Consider the following 19132-nt stretch of genomic DNA (forward strand, 5'->3'; position numbering starts at 1 on the left):
TGACATGGCATGACCCTTGCCCTCGGGCTTCTTTCCTGGGGTCTAGCGCTGGCTCTCTTTCAGTTGTGCCTGGCCCAGGAGGTGAAGAGTCACCCCAGGACAAAGAGTCTGCAGGCAAAGGGGATGTTCCTACCAAAACCTGTGTCCCTCACTTCTCCCCCTACCTGTATAATTCAAAGCCTTGATCCAGATACCCAGGATCCTGCATTTCTCCAGGTCTGAGCCCATTCTGGGCCTACACAGGACCTGCCACCCCTGGGTCCATTCTCCTGAAGGCAGAGTTGTAACCAAGGTGCACACTGCCACATGCACACTGCCATGGGGCAGCTGTTTGTCTTGGAGTCGGGGATGAAGCCTGAACACAGGCTAGAGAAAGCATATGTCCCCGATGGGGCAGAACCGGGATGAGAAGAGGCGAGGCACAGGTAGCAGGCCGGGGACCCTGCAGGTGTGAGGGGCAGGCCTGAGGGCGCTCCCCACCCTGAACCTTCAAGGACTCCTTACTGCTCTCACAAAACGCTCCAAACCTCTGAGAATGTGGTCTAAGGCCCCCAAAGATCTTTCTTTTCTGTACTTCACCTTCAGCCACTTCTCCCAGGTTCTCTCTCAAATTCACATTCCAGACCTTCTAAACGACTGCATCCTCTTAGCAGATATTTTACTTTATTTTATTATTATTTCTTTACTTTCTGATCTCCTTCTTCCTCACTTCCTCCTTGAGACCGGTCACCCACTGGTGTCTCCCAGGCACCTAGGACTGGGCTTGGTATACAGCAAGCTCTTGGAAAATACGTGGAGGAGGGAGGGAAGGAGGAAGGGGTCATGAGGAGAGCTGGATCTTCCGCATATGGGATGAATAGCACAGAACCTCTGAGCAGCCGCAATCCACACTCCAACACTTCTGAGAGTGCTACGCCGTGTCGCTGAGGGGCGGGAATGCGGGGGAAGATACGAGCGGGTCAAAGAGCATCCGTGGACGTCTGCGTTATTTAAGTCCTGGTTCCGCCACCTGTTATCTGTGTCAGAGGCCAGCAAACTCTTTCCGTAAAAGGACAGATAGAAAATATTTCAGGCTTTGCAAGCCTAAACTTTTCAACTCTGCCTCTGTGACACGGAAGCGGCCACCGACAATGCATAACGGAAAGGACATAGTTGTGTTCCAAATAAAACTTTATTTACAGTGGGCTGGGTTTGGTCCACTGGTTCTAGTTTGCTGACCCCTGACCTCAGCAACCTAGAGCATATCGACCTCTTTCTGAAAAAAGCTGAGGATACAGTATCTACTTTATAGCAGCTGAAGAAGTGTTCTATAAAATTATTTTGAAAATTATAATGAAGTAAAGGAGTAGAGAAGTGCACATATATAGCAGTATCAGTAGTGTCAATATGCTGTGATTAGGCTCATCAATAAATCGCATACATTGATTCACAGCATATCTAGTGCCCGTATTTATTCATTCAGTCTCCAAAGATCCAGGAAAAAGAAAACTGTTACCACCCCATGATGATAAAAACCAGAGACCCCAGAAACCCTCCAAAAGTCACGGTGGTGGGGAAGCAGGGCCAATGAACTTAAACCATCAAAGCAGTCCTGGATCCCAAAAAACCATCACCCCAAAGTGGAAGAGAAAAAGCCAGGAGTGTGAGGGAGGAGGAGGGAGTGTGGGGAGTAGGAGAGGAGAGTGTAATGATGAGGAGGAAGGTTGTTGTTTTTTGTTTGCTGTTAATATAATAAAATATGGGAGAGAGAGGGAGATATATATACAGCAAAGCTGCTTAAAAGCAAAGCAAAAGCGGTGCTTGGGAAAAAGCAAGCCAAATGAAGTCAGTGAATGAAGCTAAGAATACGGAATGGCGAAATGTAATGGAATGAAATAATGAAATGGAAATGGTACCAAAATAAGTTGTTGTTGTTGTTGTTAGAAAGAAAGAAAGAAAGAAAGAAAGAAAGAAAGAAAGAAAGAAAGAAATGTAAATGAGTGTGGACATAAATAATAGAGAAATAGATGAATAAATGGCTGCAAACAGATGGGCCCCTGTCATGTTCAGATAGGAGGGCAGGACCAGGTAATATGCCCCTGGCTGTCAAATGATTGCCCGTGCTCGCCATAGCATCTGGGGCTGGACGTTTTTCCCCGGAGGAGAGAGGCTTTTCCTGGGCAGTGTCCCAGATTTAAATCCTAAACAAGGCCAGCTACCTCTGGTGGGCTTTGCCAGCGGTGGAAGGCTGGCCTTCTCGGCAAGGGATTTCCTGAGTCACAAGGCGGCCCTCCAGAACTTTCTGGGCCTGCCCGAAGCCAGGCCTGCCTAAGCCCCGAGGGGAGACTCAAGCAGCCCGTGCCACTCGAACGCAGAGTCCCTTGCCTTGAGGAGGCCAGATTTAGCAATCTGTCACACACAGCCCGCCTCATCATGACACAGGGCTCGGAGAGGCAGGCAGTGCCGGCCGGCGAAAAAGCATCTGTCGGCATGCCACACAGACAGGGATTACGGAGAATGGGGGAGGATAATTATGGCATTTGCTTTCCCATAAAGTGCATGTCAGGAGGAAAAGATTAAGCTAATTGAAGAAATCTCCAGCACCTACATCAAAGGTGGCTACAAAGCGATTGCTTTATCTCGCATCTCACCTGCTTCTGAGAGGCCAGCTAGAGGCCTACCCACATCTCCTCCACTCTGTCCCCAGCAACTCTTTTCAGAAATAGTTTGAGTTGGCGTTAGCCATTATGCAAAAGAGAGAGGAGCTAAAAATAAGTGTATGTGAAGGAGGTTCCGAGCCTTTTTTTTTTTTTCAACTTCCAAAGCTCACATCAAGTTTCCCAGAGAAAGATGGAGAGCTGATTTGCATGAGGTTTTACATGTGTGTGCATGTGACGGGTGAGTAAATGGCACTGAGAGTGCATGTTCTACATGGGGTCAGGTGGCAGAGCCTCTCAAACTCTATCTCTTTTTCATCTCACTGGAACCTTCGCCTATGCTCCTGAGAGCCAAGTTCACGCAAAGAGAAAGCATAGACCCCAGGGGCATTTACCAATGCTCTCCCTCCCCCATGCACCGCCTCCAGTCCCAAGCATCTCCAAACCCAGGGCCCATCTCAAAGGAATAGGCTTTTGTCTTCTGTCCCACAAATAGAACTTGTTTTTAGTTGCTAGGTGGCAGATTTTGGAGTCCTCTCTGTAATGAATTGGGGAAGGCAGTGAATAGTCAGAAAGGTTTCCTCTTTCTTTTAGTTCAAAGTATTATACTATATCTACCAAATAATATTTGACAAATGGACTGCCGTTTCTTGATGAATAAAATAACACATCTGAAAAACATAGCCAATTGCCTAACTTTTCCTTGGTGCATTCTTTGACTGCCTTAGAAAATGGACTGCCAGATGAACCCAGAAATATTTGTTTGAGTGCGTAGGCCTGGAAACCTGGCCCCATTCTCTGTCGCTCTCTAGCTTCCTGACCTTGGGTGAGTTATTTCAACTCACTTTGATTTCTTCATTTGTGAAATGGGGGAGTACTGCTCACTGCATAGAGTTGTGAGGATTACATGAGATGGTTCAAGAAAAGCATCTGGCACATAGTAGGCACTCAAGAATGGAAGCTATAATCATTGTCATCATCTAGCAGAAAATGATACAGCATAAGGTACTGTATCAGTCAGAGTTCTCCAGAGAAACAGAACCAATTGGATGTGTAAAAAATATATATAAAATATATATATATAAATATATATATTTATATATATATATGGAATTGGTTCATGCAATTGTGGGGGCTGCTGGCAAGTTCCAAATTTGCAGGCTGGCTGTCAGGTTAGCTATTCCAGCAGGAGATAATGTTTCAGTGTTCGGTCCCAAGGCAGTCTGGGGGCAGACTTCTTTGATCTTTGAGGACCTCAGCCTTTTCTCTTCAGGTCTTGAACTGGTTGGCTGAGGTCCACCACATTGTGGAGGGTGATCTGCTTTACTCAGAACGTAGTGATTTAAATATTAATCAGATCTAAAAAAGAATGCCTTCGAAGCAACATGTAGATTGGTGCATAATCTAGCAACCAGGCACCGTAGCCCAGCTCAGTTGGCACATAAAATTAACCATCACAGGTATGTCTTCTCTTACTTCAGGAAAAATCGTACCTGACCAAGCAGTGAGCGTGGAGGCAAAATAACAGCACAAAACATACAACAACCAATCACCGGCTGAGCCCCCTCAGAACCTATCAGAAGTCATGAAGAAGGAAGACGCCCTGGTGTTATGACAGCACTCCACCCTCAGAGGGGTCGTCACCGGTTCCAGCCCCCTCCGCCCTGGCTGGATGTATGTGTGGTTTTTAGGCAGATCACTAACTGCCTCTGAAATTCCTCAGCTGCAACTCATAATAAACACATCTGTCCTGCCTGTGGCACACGGCGATTCTGAGAATGAAATGAGGCAACTGTTGGAAAGAGTTTTGAAAGTGAACTGTTTAATGTCCTAATATAAAGCGTTATCCTACAAGGAACGTAATGCTCTGGGCAGATCGAGTCCAGTTCTTCGTACCAAAGCAAAGAAAAGGCAACTCTATGAGGTCATGTTTGACCTAATTCTGCTAGCTGACATAATCATTAATATTTTCAATTAAAATCCATTTTCTTGACTTCTTGGTATTTAGAATGGCTTCTTGGATGTGAATTCGATGATTAAGTTGTCTGAATTCTAAACTTTTTTTCCTTCTCTCAGTAAATTTTCACTGCATTTGAGCAGGGCTCCAAGCAGCAGGTCCAACAACTGTTCGTTGCAGATAATTCATTCATTACAGGGATGTTTATGGAGCCATCGCCATGTGCCGGGCACTGCTCTGGGTCCTGGTTGGAGAGGGTGGTGGCTTCAAGGGCTGAGCCCAGTCATGACACAGGGTAAAGTACTTGATAAGGCCAGCTATTTCCTATTTATTTATACATTAGCATGTGGTCATTTTTGAAAAAGAAAGGCAGGATTAATGCTTTCAAATAAAGACGAGGCAGAGTAAAGATTCTCCCCAGTCTCTGTAGCTTGTTCAAAGTTCCCAGGCCTGCAGCTCAGCATCAGTTCAATATCACTCTAAACTCCAAAGTCAGGGCACCAGGAGCCCAGAAAGGTGGAGTGATCGTTCTTTGGAAAACTTCACCATCAAAGGAAATTGTCCAGTGCTGTCTCTTAGAACACTTCACACTTCATTGGGAAGCTATAAAAACAATTACCAGGTCATTAGTAAAGGTTATATTTTTCAAGATCCAAAAGCATCTCTCCCAGAATGACCTTAGCAAGCATTTCAGAGACAGACGGTAGCGGAAAGAGTGAGCGCTTTGGAGTGGAAACCGAGGGGACTCTGCATGGGGTGCTTCGCCTTCTCCGAGCCGCAATTTCCTCAACCCTGTGCTGAAGTTTACAGTCTCTGCCCATCTCATTGGCCCGTTTGAGAGGCTGAAATAAAATGGCTTTGGGAGTGATACCCAGCACCACCCTGAGCACTTGGAACACACTCTGGAAATGAAATTCCTTTCTTTCCCTGGCTCCGTGTTGCCTGTGTTTGTGGTCAAGATATGAATGGATAAAACAGGAAAGGCTGAAATGGACACTGGGTCTATCAGGATAGGCTAGGTTGTACACCAGGCTGAAATAACAATCTGAAAACCTCAGCAGCTGAATCCACCAAGTTCATTTCTCTCTCACATCTCCTGTCCGTCATGGGTTGACAAGCAAGCTATACTCCCCAAAGCCACTCAGATAGCTGATGGACAGAAGCACCATCTTGTCACATGATTCCAAGATCACACGGGACAAAAAAAGAGCATGATGAATGATGCGTTGGCCTTAAAGTTCCTGTCTGGACGTGCTGCACTTTAATTCCACTCATTTCACTAAAGCAAATCACGTGCCACGCCTGGATCGGCAGGGTAGCATGGGTCATGCCGCCAGGGCAGTGAGAACCGGAGGTGTAGGAACAGGCCAGCGTATAGGAACATGGACAGAGCCAGTGTCCATGTATAATAAAACAGAGGTGAAAAGCTCGCGAAAGTTGAGGGTTCAAATATAATCTCGCCTGTCACACCGACTCAAACTATTTTCTTTAAGTTTTAATAACTTCCTTTAAATATTCTTCGTTGAGTCAATAATTTGGGTACTTACCTAGTACACAGTGATCTAGTGAACGTGATCAAGTCCCTGCTGAATGCAGCGTATCTTCTAGAAGGAAGACAGATGGCAAACAAGTATATACTGTCACCTCAAGGCATGATAAGTACTATAAAGGAAAAGAAAGCAGGATAAGAAGATCCAGGATGACTAGAATTAAGTGGGAAACTCAAGATACGTGCTTGAGGATGTTGAGTGAGTTGAATGGTATTTTCCTAGATTTTTACTTTGTCCCCTCACCCATCCCCATAAAGCTTTCTGGAAGGCGGTGTGACTGCCTCGAAATAATGGCAATGATGACAACAGTTCTCATAAACATAAGCACTAACATGTTTTTCCACTACCATACCCACTCCTGAGCTAACTGCCCTCCTCCCAGTGTGGACCTCAGACACTGGGAAATGCTCTAGAGGCCCCACAGGAACACAGAGTGAGACAGATTAGACTAAGGCAGGACGAAAAACAGCCTCCTCTGGTGCCTGGGGTTATGACGTAACTACTGGCAAGGCCTCAGCCTTCCTGTGCGTCAGCGCTGATCTGGAATATTTCATTCACTTACCTACACCTGCCTCCGCACATCTGTATCACTGGTCAGACTCAAAGACAGTATCAGAATAGAAATGGATGGGCTGAGGGCGGGTAGATAGCTTGCATTTACTGAACACCTCCACTGAGCTAGGGGCTCTTCAGACACTCCTCCCCTATTGAACCTTCACGACATCCTCAGGAGAGAGTAATGTTTATCCTCAGTTTGCAGATAAGTAAGCTGAGGCTCAGAGAAGGGAGATAATTCATTCTAAGTTACAGAATAAGTGCCAAAAGCAGATTAGAAGACCCCAACGCACTTTCTCTTCATTGGTGCTGACTTCCAACTCTTTGACGAGCCGACATTTCCCTCTTTTCGTTGCCTTAGGGGCATCCTTTGGCATCAGTTCAGCCCTGCAGATGGTTCTCAAAGTGCACCAGGTCATTGTTTATTATTTATCGAGCTCACGTTATATTCCAGAAACTATGCTAATGACTTTACATACATTATACACTGTAATGTTATTTTATATTCAATAGATTATGTATATACCACATCAAACGCGAGAGGTGGATCATTATAATCCCATTTTTTTGCATTAGAAAACAGAGGCTCTGAGAGGTGACATCAGACTCTAAAAGCCATACTTTCACCCACATTGCCTCCCTAAACCCCAATTTTTTCCCCCAATAAACCTACAGGCTGCTGTCACTCTTCTGCAACAACCCACCAGACTTTCCAAAAGAGAACATTTTTTCTGTCCCAGATTTTGTTCATTTGGTGATCGATGTATTTATTTTTATTAATTTTTAACTACTTTTAAATTACAGTTGACATACAACATTGTATTAATTTCAGGTGTACAACATAGTGATGAGACATTTATATACCTTATAAAGTAATCACCCCAATAAGTCTAGTACCCACGGACGCCATACTCCTTTGAGGATCTGATGAAAAGGACAGAATATCTCCCCAGAAAAATGCTCATGAAAACCTAAATGGGAAAAAATTACATGCAATGATCTTATTACATTAGAGATGTGTTTACTTCATATGTGTTTGGCTTTTTAAAAAACTTATTTGATAATTCAAAAATGAATGGTTAATTCCAGAAAGAAAAAAGTATAATAAAACAAAGTTCAGTCTCAAATCTGCTCAAAAGCAACTTTCAGTTTTAAAAATATAGTAGTGTTTACCTTGAAATAGCAGTTGAAACTGTAATATACATTTTGACCTGGTCTGTGCATGTCATCTTTGATATCCAATCAGCTTGAGTTTTCCTTTGGAAAATATTAAACGCTGACTCACAAAAGAATCAGTGTACCCAGAACTCTTTGCTAAAAGAGTGAAAACTTATGCAAGGAGCACCAGCATCCTCCAAAACAGGGTTTGAATCACGGATCCTATCTATTTGTTAAGTTGTTTTGGAGGACAAGTAACAAAATATCTAACTAAAGTGAACTGAATCCTAAGAATATATATTTTTTCTCAGGTAATCTGAAAATAGGGAATTCCAGTGTTAGTTCAGCAGCTCCACAGTGTTAGAATTCTGGGTCAACTTCTCCGCAATTCTCTAGGCCACCCCCTCATGGTCACAAGATGGCTGCAGCAGCTCCAAAACTACACATCCTCATAGGATATCATATTAAAAGACATGTCAACAATCCCAACGGTGTTGCCATTTGACAGAGGTATTGCTTCAATTTTTTTTATTTACTCCAAGCCCTAAATAAGCTAGGTCGTATCACAGAACAAGCCTTCCCCAAATGTAACTATATATGGCTTTTTTTTGCTTAAAGGATGAGTAAGTAATTGTGTAAAGTGTTTCAACAAATGGATTTTGTGTCAAGACATTATAAGTTTAAATACAGTTCCGGCCTTTTAAAATCATGCTTTTGCATAAAAAGCGTCTGCATTGTCCAATATATTTTTAGGATGGACGGTCATAATTTTTTCACTCACTAATCATTGTAGCTTTTAGGAGAGAGCGAGGAGGGAGTCCTTATCATGTTCATTGATGAAAATCAAAATAAAGGATATATGTAAATTTTGACATCATTTCTTTTCATTGATATTTTTCTAGGCTCAACATAAAAAAGGCAGAAGTGCACATTCAATGATAGGGTGTGTTGTCATCTACTCCTATCAATGGATACTGCTCACAATAACAGGAAGTCAGGGTAATCACTAGTGTGTCTATCAACATCTTTTTCATCTTACATTTGTTTATAGTGAAACCACATATTAAAATATTTTTACAAAGTCACACACACACACACAGCCACACACACACACACACACACAATATTAACCGAAAAATACTTATCTTCCCACCACATCATTCACAGTCTGAAGAAAAAGAAACGCTACTTGTAAACAATTTCTCTTTTTCCCAATGGGACAGAATGGTAAATGCTACTTTTCATGTGATTTCCAAGTTCTGCCTCTAAGAACACAACCTGCATAGGACATGTAAAGAGACTGAAATGCAAATGATTTTTAACCCTTCAGTTATCACTTTCTCAAGGGTAGATAAAACAGGCTGGAGAAAGAATAAGGGTCTCTTTGTAGGTACCTGGTGGAGACGGGAAATTATGGTCTGCTGAGTGACACAGACATAGGTCATTGGTTTGAATCCTGGCTTCCCTACTTTTTACCTCTGAGACCTTTATTAAATCAATTATTCTCTCTGAACTTTAATATCCTTGCCTGAAAAAAAAAAATGAGAATAATCATTTCCCTCAGTAGGACAGAGCATTTTTAAATTACTAAAATAGATACTGTGTTTATGACTTTAGACACTTTTCAATGTCCAAACAATGTTTTACTATCTAAGAGTAGTTGGCAAGTTAATAGCACCAACCTGAGTTTCTACCTATAGGCAGGGGAAGACGGAAGAATGATCAAGTTTGTTGTGGAATTCTATCCCCGTGCTTGTTCACAGTGTCTGTTTCTTATACAGAAATCCACATGAGATGTAAGTTGAGTCCACCCTGCCATCCTGGGTATTCTGTCGTTCTTTAGAGGCAGCAGGATGAGGGAGAGCAATCAAGGCTCACATCAAGGCAACGCTCATCAACCCCTCAAACCAAGCAAGAGAAGATGTTCTGCAACCATTTGGTCTACAGTTAACTGAATAGCTGTAGCAACGATAAGATGGGCAATGTGGAGGGCACCAACACTTGGTTTCTTTACTTGCTTTTGATCAGGCCAGAGAGAGAAATAACAGCCATGTGAAAGTCAAAGCTCACAACTCTATGTCTTGAGCAAGTCACTCAACCTCTTATGTTCTCCCAACCCTTCCATTTGCATATTTGCATGTGGTTTTGCTCATTATGTCATTAGCATGAGCAGAGGAGTACTATTACCAGGGTAACTAGGAGGGAAGCTGGTGCCATCCATTCTTAGCTGAAACCACTAACCCACATGATCAGCCTGCAGCTACGTCCTTAACGTACTTTGTTTTGTGGGTTGCCATATGGTAGAGTCTTCTATATTTTTACTATTTTGCTTGTCTTACTAGCCAAACATGCTCTCCTAAATCCATTTATTGAATATATTTATTTCCACATACATAAGCATATGGTTCTTTGTGTGTGGAAATCTTATGTATACCAAATACATTTTATGTACTTATTTAACCAAATCAATGTCCTTCTCCCTGGAAACTAGCAATCCATCTCTCACATGTTGCAAGGATTCTGATAAACATTTATCTCCATTAAAAAACAAAAAGCATTTCTGCCTTTTTCCATACTCTAAGTAGTGTTTCACATTTCCTATCTCTCGAGTTGTTGAAGAAATTGGATCACACTTCCTACATTTCCAGAACCTGTGGAAGTCAAAAGTGGCCAAAGATCCTGTGATTCCTAGGAGAGCTCGGGTTCTCGAGGTCTCCCACAGCTTTCACGTCTTCTCATGCTGCCTCAGATCTGCTGCCTGGTGTGAAACGATGCCCTCCTCGAATTCTTCCTCTACAGTCACATCCAATTAATGGAAAAGTATTATCCAAAAATGCGAATTCACGGCTCTTCTCCCACCCCTCACCCTGAGTTAAAAGGGCACATTCTGATGTGTTCTACTGTGCATTGTCCTGTCTTATCCCCTCCATCCCCTCTCTTAAGTAGTCAACAGATCATAGAGAGATGAAGAATCAAAGATTGGGAATTGCATCGGAGAATGTAGAGATTTTTCTCAAAGAGAGAGAGAGTAAAAGAAAAGAACAGAAAAGTGATGAAAAATGGCAGAGGAAAGCTAGGAACACCATTTGGGTTGAACTGTTTGTTAGAAAAAGTAGATCCTGAGATGTAGTTATTTATTTAACAAATATCGATGTCGCTCTTCCTATGTGTCAGTTACTGTTCTAAAGGCTTGACAAATATTAACTCGTATCCTTCTCATTACCACCCTAATAAATAGGTACTATTATTATCCTCATTTTACAGATGAGGGAACTAAAGCACAGAGAGATTAGATTTGCCAAAGATCTCACAGATTACAAGAGCAGGGCCAAAACTCAAACTCAGACCTGCTCTATACTTCTTCTCATGTGGTTTACTAACTGCACCTCCTTGTATACTAACACAGACATTCAAGTAAAGTTTGAAATCAGCTATTAATTTTGGCTGCATTTTGGCCATGTGCAAAATAGTGGACTGCATTAACTTTGTCCGTGACATCAACTTGAGACTGGGCCACGTGGGGCCCCAAGATGCATTTGGCTTTTAAAAGAACACCTGAGTTGATGGGACCTTCTGAAGATGGAGAGGTGTGGTTCACAGAGAGGCATCATAACATAACTTTACAGCCCTCTGCATCCTTAATAGCCTCCTTCTCCTCCTCCTTCCTTCCCTCTGTCACCTTATTACGTCTTTCTTCCAGGACTGGGAACACCAAATTCTTCTCCTTCTAGTATATTGCTTTTATCCAGTTTCTTCTCTCAAATATACCTGCCCCAGACCCATTCCTGCACTCAAACAAATTTTACAGAGCCCACTTTTCTTTAACCAATTTTAAAAGTTTACTTTTGATTGAATTTTCTTGTTTCTCGGGTTTCTAAAAAGATGAATCGGAACTCAGTTTTACCAGAGCATTATCCATAGGGTGCAGACAAAGACAAAAGGAGAATACCCAGAATTATCAAAAAGAAGCATTTAGAGTCACCCCTAAGAGTTGCCATGGAAAAATGCTCCCGCCTGACTTTTCTAAGTTATTCAGCTTCCCTTCAATTCACTCTTCTGATAAGCAGAATCTAGATGTCGGTGCTTCCCAGATATAATTGCTTATTGCTGACTCCCTGAAAAGCCAAGGCAGAGATATTTTTCAAAAATCTGGCCACTTTGATATCAACGGTGACTTGGACCCAGTGGAGAATGTTCCTTCTTCTTGCCAAATTGCAAAAATGCCCTCTTGAGCTTCCAAAAATACCTCCCGGCTAAAGAGTTCTTCGCCTCAGAGAGGAAGGGTGATGGGTCGCAACAGCCACTGAGTAGAAGGCAGCAGACATTCGTCACATCGGCGAGAAGTCGCAGATCAATTTTAAGAGCCTCTGCAAACACGGGATCATATGGTGTCCAGGGGCATTTTTGTTTTAGCAGATATATCTTGAGATCTTTGAAAGAATGGTTGCACTGCCAACTCGTCAATTAATCAAGCCTCTCAAGGTCGCCAGGGACGCTGTGGATTGGGCCCGGGCAGCAGGGGCCTGGAGGAACTGGCTGTAATTAAAGGATTTATGCAGTAATGGAATCCTGAAATCCTCTGAGCAATGTTGCATGAACTGGGCCTTTCAATCCCTGTGTGCATTTTCCATGGCTGCGAAAAAGCGGCAAATATCCTGACCAAGCAATTCAATGGAGGGTGTTGTTAACCCATTTAGAAATCCCGCTGAAGGACACGCGGTTGGGAAACAAGCCCAAGCAAATGAAAAAGAAAAAAAATAAAACAGCGCCCTGCAGTAGCGGGAAGGGTATCCGTTCTCCAAACTCTTGTGATAGAGTCTTGATGCAGTTGTTACTAATTTAAAGAAGAATTGCTCTGCAGGTGTTAAGTGTTGAATTACCTGCACTTAAATATTCACCAACTCTCTTCATTTAAATTGTTGGTTATGATTTGGATGGGAGAATTAATATCCGAGAGTAAGAATCTTGTTGTTTGAGAGGCCCACAAACTGGAGGTCCCCCGGATTAATTCTGCCTTTGATGTTTTTTGACATGCAGAATATTCTTGTAGGGCATCTATTGGCTTCAGAAAAAGTCAGCTACCCTCTTTTAACCAGGTATGGACCCTGGCCCCACCTGCCTGGCTCTTGAAGATATTTTTTGTCTTGTGACTTTGATTAGACATTTTTCTGAAGCTGGGCTAACTCTTCTTCTGTCATTTGGCCTATGTAAAATACACATGCACACACACACTCCATACTCTCGTGGGTGTTCCAACTTGTGAGCAGCAGCACAGAAAATATGGTTTGGACATAACACCAGTTCCTGGATGCTAACATGAACTCCACCTTGCAGCTAACTGCTACACTCCTCGTACCAATCCAATCGACAGAAAGTTCGGAACCTGTGTGATATGACTCGGTCCCCAAAATCTCTTTGAAGATCTGTGATTTAACTTTCAGGCATCAGCTTTTTATCAGGAGCTGTTATAAGGTCATCTTACGTGCTTCGAGAAACCGCTATCAAATTCTAATACATTGTTCAATGTCTCTTATCTACGTGACCTGCAGGCCGCGTTACTCTCAGAGCTCAAACCTGGGAAAACAGTTTGCTTTCTTTCTTGACAACCAGACACGTGCAGCACGGGTCTTAGCTCAGGCTGCTATGACAAAGTACAACAGACCGGGTGGCTTAAACAGTAGAAATTTATTTCTCACAGTCCTGGAAGCCTGAGATCAGGTACCGGCAGGGTCAGGTTCTGGCGAGACCTCTCTTCCTGGCTTACAGATGTCGCCTTCTCACTATGTCCTCACATGGTGGAGAGACAGCGAGCTCGCCGGTGCCTTTACTTATAAGGACACTAACCCTATCAGGTCAGGGCCCTACCTCTGACCTCATTTAACCTTAACTGCTCCTCTAAGTACAGTCACATTGGGGGTTAGGACTTCAACATATGAATGAGGGTGGCACACACTCCATCGTAACACATCTACACAGTCCATCTAATTTTCTTTCTCCCTCGATGCTACGAATAACATGGCAGACTTTGGGACTCAATGTCATTAGCCCCTTTCACCTAAATTTTCATTTATAATTTTTCCTTACCTCCCAGCCCTCATTATTTAGCTCTTGTTCTTTAATCCCTGTAATAATGTAGAGTTTTGTTACTCCACGTGTTTTAACAAAATCTTCCAAATAAATTTTGGAATCTGATGGGATGTAAGAATGGTAAATAGAAGAAAAGATCTCTGTCATGACACCAAGGGGGAAAAATACTCTTCAGATATGTTTGTTTCTTTGTCTTGGAAATCTGCTTAACTTGCTTCTGAAGGTCTTAGCTTGCAACACCCATTAAACTAAAGTTGGCCTGTTGAAAGGCCCAGTAACAATGGGTGCTAATGCTAAAAACAGATGAACTCTGCTTTCTGTACCTTTCTTCAGAAAAACTGTTTCCAAGAAAAGAGCGCTAGGAATCGGCGATTTAATTTTTCATCAGCCACTGACTCAATAACTAGTCATCTCTTGCTTAAAATCATAGATATTTGACCAGGAAGTAGATTCTTCCTTTGTATTCATACTTCACACCCAATATGTTGTGAGCGTCTGTGGATTCCACCTCACCATCTCTCATACATATTTTCCCTCTCCATCTCCCTATCCCCTCCTTAGTTTGGGTCCTCACCCGTTTTTTCACATTCACTGTCAAAAAATAAATTCTGTAGTGGACATCTGTCATATTTTTGGCCATCCAGAACTCTTTTTATATTTCGGAAATGTCCTTATCTGCATAAAGCAAGCCCTAAACTGGTTTTCCCAGCATCCCTTGCAGCCAGGACACAGACGTTGACTTTGCCTCCAATCAAACATCCACACACAAGGGTTTAAATCAGAAGTGATTTCGGTGAAGCCACACTGAATCCCCTCTGGCACAGGTGACGGCAGAATCTCTGGTTTCTAGGGCCTGTGGCCCTGGAAGTCATGTTCAGCATCTGTGCCCAGTGATCACCCAGTGCTGGTGGCAGTGGCATCCCCACCGCAGCTGTTCCAAAATGTGGCTTGGGCCTGGCTGCTGGCTTCATAACTCCTCTCTGACCCGCCAAGAAATTCTGCGGCATGCCTATTATCCCCTAATAAGTCGCGTTCTGCTAAAACCTGCTCCAGTGGCTTTCTGTTATTCGCCACTAAGAACTCTATGTCACACACGATCTTTGTTTTAAACAACAGACTCTGACTCTGATGAAGTAGTAAAATAGTTGATTAAAAGGATATTAAATGACTTCCATTTTCAGGAAGATGCAGGAGAATGATTTCCTCTATTCTTCCTACTAAGTATAACTAAAAACACTAGACATTAGATGGACAAATATAAGAAATCTCTGAAGGAAAACTGACTGGTTAAGGAACATGGGATCTACAGAATGACATAGCGATGAGGTCCCTGGGTTTTCTTTTAGACTCACGTATCCCAGATTGGAGATTGGGGAAGTCAGAAAGCCAGAAACATCAAGGAGAACAGAGCAAAGAATCCTGCTCCCTCTACCAAAATGACCAGGACAGGGGAAGCCTAACAAGACAGAACACTTTTAGACAATAACCACCCTACTCTAGCCAAACACCACAGGAAAGCACCGTGGTCCCACACCTACCTTTGCAAGAAAAGGCCAACAGCCTAGGCTCCCCCTCTTGCTGGGCTGTAGCCAGGTCCCCAATCTCCCTCCTGTGATGGAATCAGAAAAAGCCAGGCAGTCGGGATTTTGTCCCCAACAGGTAGTAACTTAAAGGAGAGAGAAAAGAAGATTCTCTTTTCCCAGCTGACTCCCAGAAAGGGCTGGCTATGCTTTCTCCCCTTGGGTTCTATTAAATTCTCCCCTTTTAATAAATCTTCCTTTTAATTTAAGCAGTTTGAATAGGGAATCTGAGTCTCACATCCAACCATACCCCCGCTCAGACAAACAAAATTCAGCAGGACGCCTTGTGCATGTACGTGGTAATTGTTCAAAAGATGATGTTGGTCATGCATCTGCCTCTTATAGTCCTCCGCACACCTCTGACACAGCCTTCCTTTCTCAGGTAAAATGTCACTCTTCTGTGAGGGCTTCTCTAACCTGCCACTGCAAATTATGCCTCCAATTGGGCTCTAGTCCCCCTTCGCAGTCCTAATCACGGGCGTAATTGCACATTCATTTGTGACTGTCTTCCATACCAGCCAAGGCACCCTGAGAAAAGGCACCATGTCATTGTTCAAGTTCACACACCCAGCAAGACACAAAGCGCAAGACAAATAGTAGGTGCTCAGTAAATATCGTTCGAATGAACACGTCTCTGAAACAGGAGCAACAGCCATTCCCCGAATACCTCTCAAGCCTCTCGTGATGACAGGAGAGATGACATATGACAAAATATGCAAATGTGGGAGGTCAGCTCCTTAATAATAATGTGTCTTCTTGACCCCTCCCTGCTTCCCGCCAAGCCTGCTCCCTTCACTGGGCGAACTCCCAAAAAGAAGGAGCTGACTCCCATCTCTCCTCCCCACTTAATCCATCTTCCCACAGAGAAGAGAGGTGAAGAGGAGGAAGAGGAGGAAACCCTTTTTCACCAGAGGAAGGACCTGGCCTGAATCTGCGGGGTGATTTGGCAGCTCCTGTGATCCTGCTGGGATGCTAGAGAATGAACTCTTGATGACCTGCAGCCACGAACGTCATGCCGAAGTCAAAACAACCCCTTCAGTCTTCCGGAATTCAAAATATCAGTGTATCTTGTCGACCTCCATCATTTTAAATTGGTCACATAAGGAGTGTATTGTGGTGGCTGTTGTTTTTAAGTGGGCGGAAGATGCTTTTGCGCTGAGACCTCTCCTTGGCCCGCCGCTGCCCGTAACAAATGTTGCGATCAAATTACCATCCCACAGAAACAGCAGCCTAAATGGGAAGTGCTGACAACTTCTAACCTGGGCCGTACAAATGCCATTGACAGAATATCAAAAATAAATGAATCCAGCAGGAAAAAAAAAAAAAAAATCCTGAGGTATGGGTTTCCTTAACACAGCAGAAACCGTGTGGCTCAGAGCCTTCAGTGAATGGGAGTGAAGGGGATGGCAAGGCACACACGGTGGGAAAGTCTTTGCTGACCTTTGCATAGTATTGTGTTCCACCAGCATTGTTCCGAGTAGCAAACGTGGCTCTGCAGTGTGGGCTGGTGATGAGAGAGGTGTCAGGAAGCTCCTCAGCCTCCCTGCCCCCAGTCAGGGCCACGGGACTGCGCTTCTGGGATCACAGAGAGTGCATGTGATCTTATGTGCCTGAGGTCTTGTACCCACAGAGCTTTTTATCTTGTTGCAAGTTTTTCTGAAAGAGGCATGACAGGTATCTAATACTTCATTTTACAGCTAAAGGAACCCAACGACAAGTGCATGGCTCATCCAGGTCTGGAGCTCAAACTTTACGATCCCTAATCCAGTGCTCATTCCTCCAAAATCATGTTTGGAAGCTTAAATAATAACAAAGATCATTATATTAATGGTGGCTGACATTTATTGAACGCTCATCTTGTGACAGGTATTATGGTAGGTATTTCAATGCATGTTATCCCATTTCTATGAGGTAGGCACTGTCATTGTCTACATTTGATGGGTGAGGAAACTAAAGCCCAGAGAGGTTAAGTAACTTGCCCAAGGTCACACAGCTAGCAGGTGGCAGACCTCAGAGCCAGAACCCTCAACTTTTATATATGAAGCCCAGCCAAGTACAACATTAAGAGAAAGAGTAACACTTTTTAATTTACATATTTTGTTTTATTTATTCATTTCCTGTTCTAAAAGAGATTTAATTACATGGGTTAGAAATTAAGAGTGATTCACTCAACGGACTTTGGAGGATTACTTAATAGCATAAAAAGATATACTTGATAAACGGTTACGTATAAAAGCAGGATACAAAATTATAAGTACTATAGAATTACAACTGTGTAATATAAGCATGGAAAAATAAAAAACTATAAGGAAACACACCAAGTTATTATCAGTAATTGTGTTGGAGTGGTGCAATTATATATTTTTTTAATGTTCTCTATTTCTTAGTTTTCTGGGTTTCTTTTTTTTTTTTTTTTGAAAAAATATAAGGGAATGTGAAAAATCTCCCAAAGCATAGCTCGACATTGATTTCATTCTCTGGTATTTTGGGAACCACAGAGAGAAAATAGTGTCATAAAAAGCAAGAAAGATGAGAGCAGCTCGTGGTTGGTTTGTTTGTTTCATTTTTATTGTATCAAAACATCAAGGAATTTGTTTTAATTATACTAGCAAAAATTGTCTCCCACTGCCTCCCCAGAGAGAGAGATGAAAGAGATAGAAGAAGGAGGAGGAAGGGAAGGAGGAGGAGGGAAGAGAAGAGAAAGAGAAAGAAGGAGGGAGGAGGAGGAAGGGAGGAAGGAAGGAAGGAAGACGGGAGGGAGGAAGGGAGGAAAGAAGGGAGGGAGGGAGAGGAATTTTGCTGCACAGCAGAACCATTCAATTTCATTGCTTTGCTTAGGAACTACTTAACAAGTCCACAAACACTAATCTTCCTGGGTAATTAAAAGTGTAAATGTCACTAGTCCAATCTTTGACATTTGGTTTGGGTCCTGACAGGGCAAAATGAATTGTAGAGAAGGAATCTCCTTGTTGTGGACACATATGTTAATAATTCTGGCACGAGGCTTTAATATTCCTCTAGATATTTGAAAAGAAAAAGGTGTATAGCTAGATATACTCTCTTTCTTCGGCACTTCATCCCACACTGCCTTGTGGCTCCTCTTCTGCGGTTTTGCATTGTTGTACAGTTGTCTTGAATTATTTAAACTTCCATGCACGTGAGTCTGAACTTGACATAGATGTGGTATCTTTCCTGAGGGCACTGATTGTGTTCTGTTTCTCAGTAACACAATGTTATATACCCCAGAGAATGTCAACCACATTTTAATGATATTAACAATAATAATAATAATAATAGCTACCATTTATTGATCTCTTACTCTGCACCAGGCATTGTGCTTCGTGCTTACCAAATTACGCTCATTTAATGAGAAGTGGTGTGTGCAGTAGTTAGAACAGGCAGCCAACCAGCCTGAATTCCAAATCCACAATTGACTGGCTCCGCAACCTCTCGCGAATTTCTCAGCCTTCCTGTTCCTTCATTTCGTCATCAGCAAAATGAGGAAATAATGGTACCTTACCTCTCAGGGTTGTTGCAAAATTAAATGAGTTGGTTTAGGTAGAGTGCTTGCACATCGTAGGCACTCAATACATTTTACCCTATATTATG

The 19132-nt window shown here is 42.8% G+C and overlaps 1 long non-coding RNA gene across 2 annotated transcripts; it reads right to left on the minus strand.

Moving 5' to 3' along the window:
* Positions 1-4438: 4438 nt before the first annotated feature.
* LOC120582750 (uncharacterized) lies at positions 4439-16651 on the minus strand. Of its 2 annotated transcripts, XR_005647627.1 has the most exons (4): positions 16444-16651; positions 15482-15552; positions 6141-6255; positions 4439-5196 (listed from the first exon to the last, which is right to left on the minus strand). It is a non-coding gene; the product is annotated as an uncharacterized LOC120582750 (long non-coding RNA). The 2 variants fall into 2 exon arrangements; XR_005647626.1 differs by lacking the exon at positions 15482-15552.
* Between the last annotated feature and the right edge of the window lie 2481 nt (positions 16652-19132).

The sequence above is a fragment of the Pteropus medius genome, unplaced genomic scaffold, assembly GCF_902729225.1.
Source record: "Pteropus medius unplaced genomic scaffold, Ma_sr-lr_union100, whole genome shotgun sequence".
NCBI lineage: Eukaryota > Metazoa > Chordata > Mammalia > Chiroptera > Pteropodidae > Pteropus > Pteropus medius.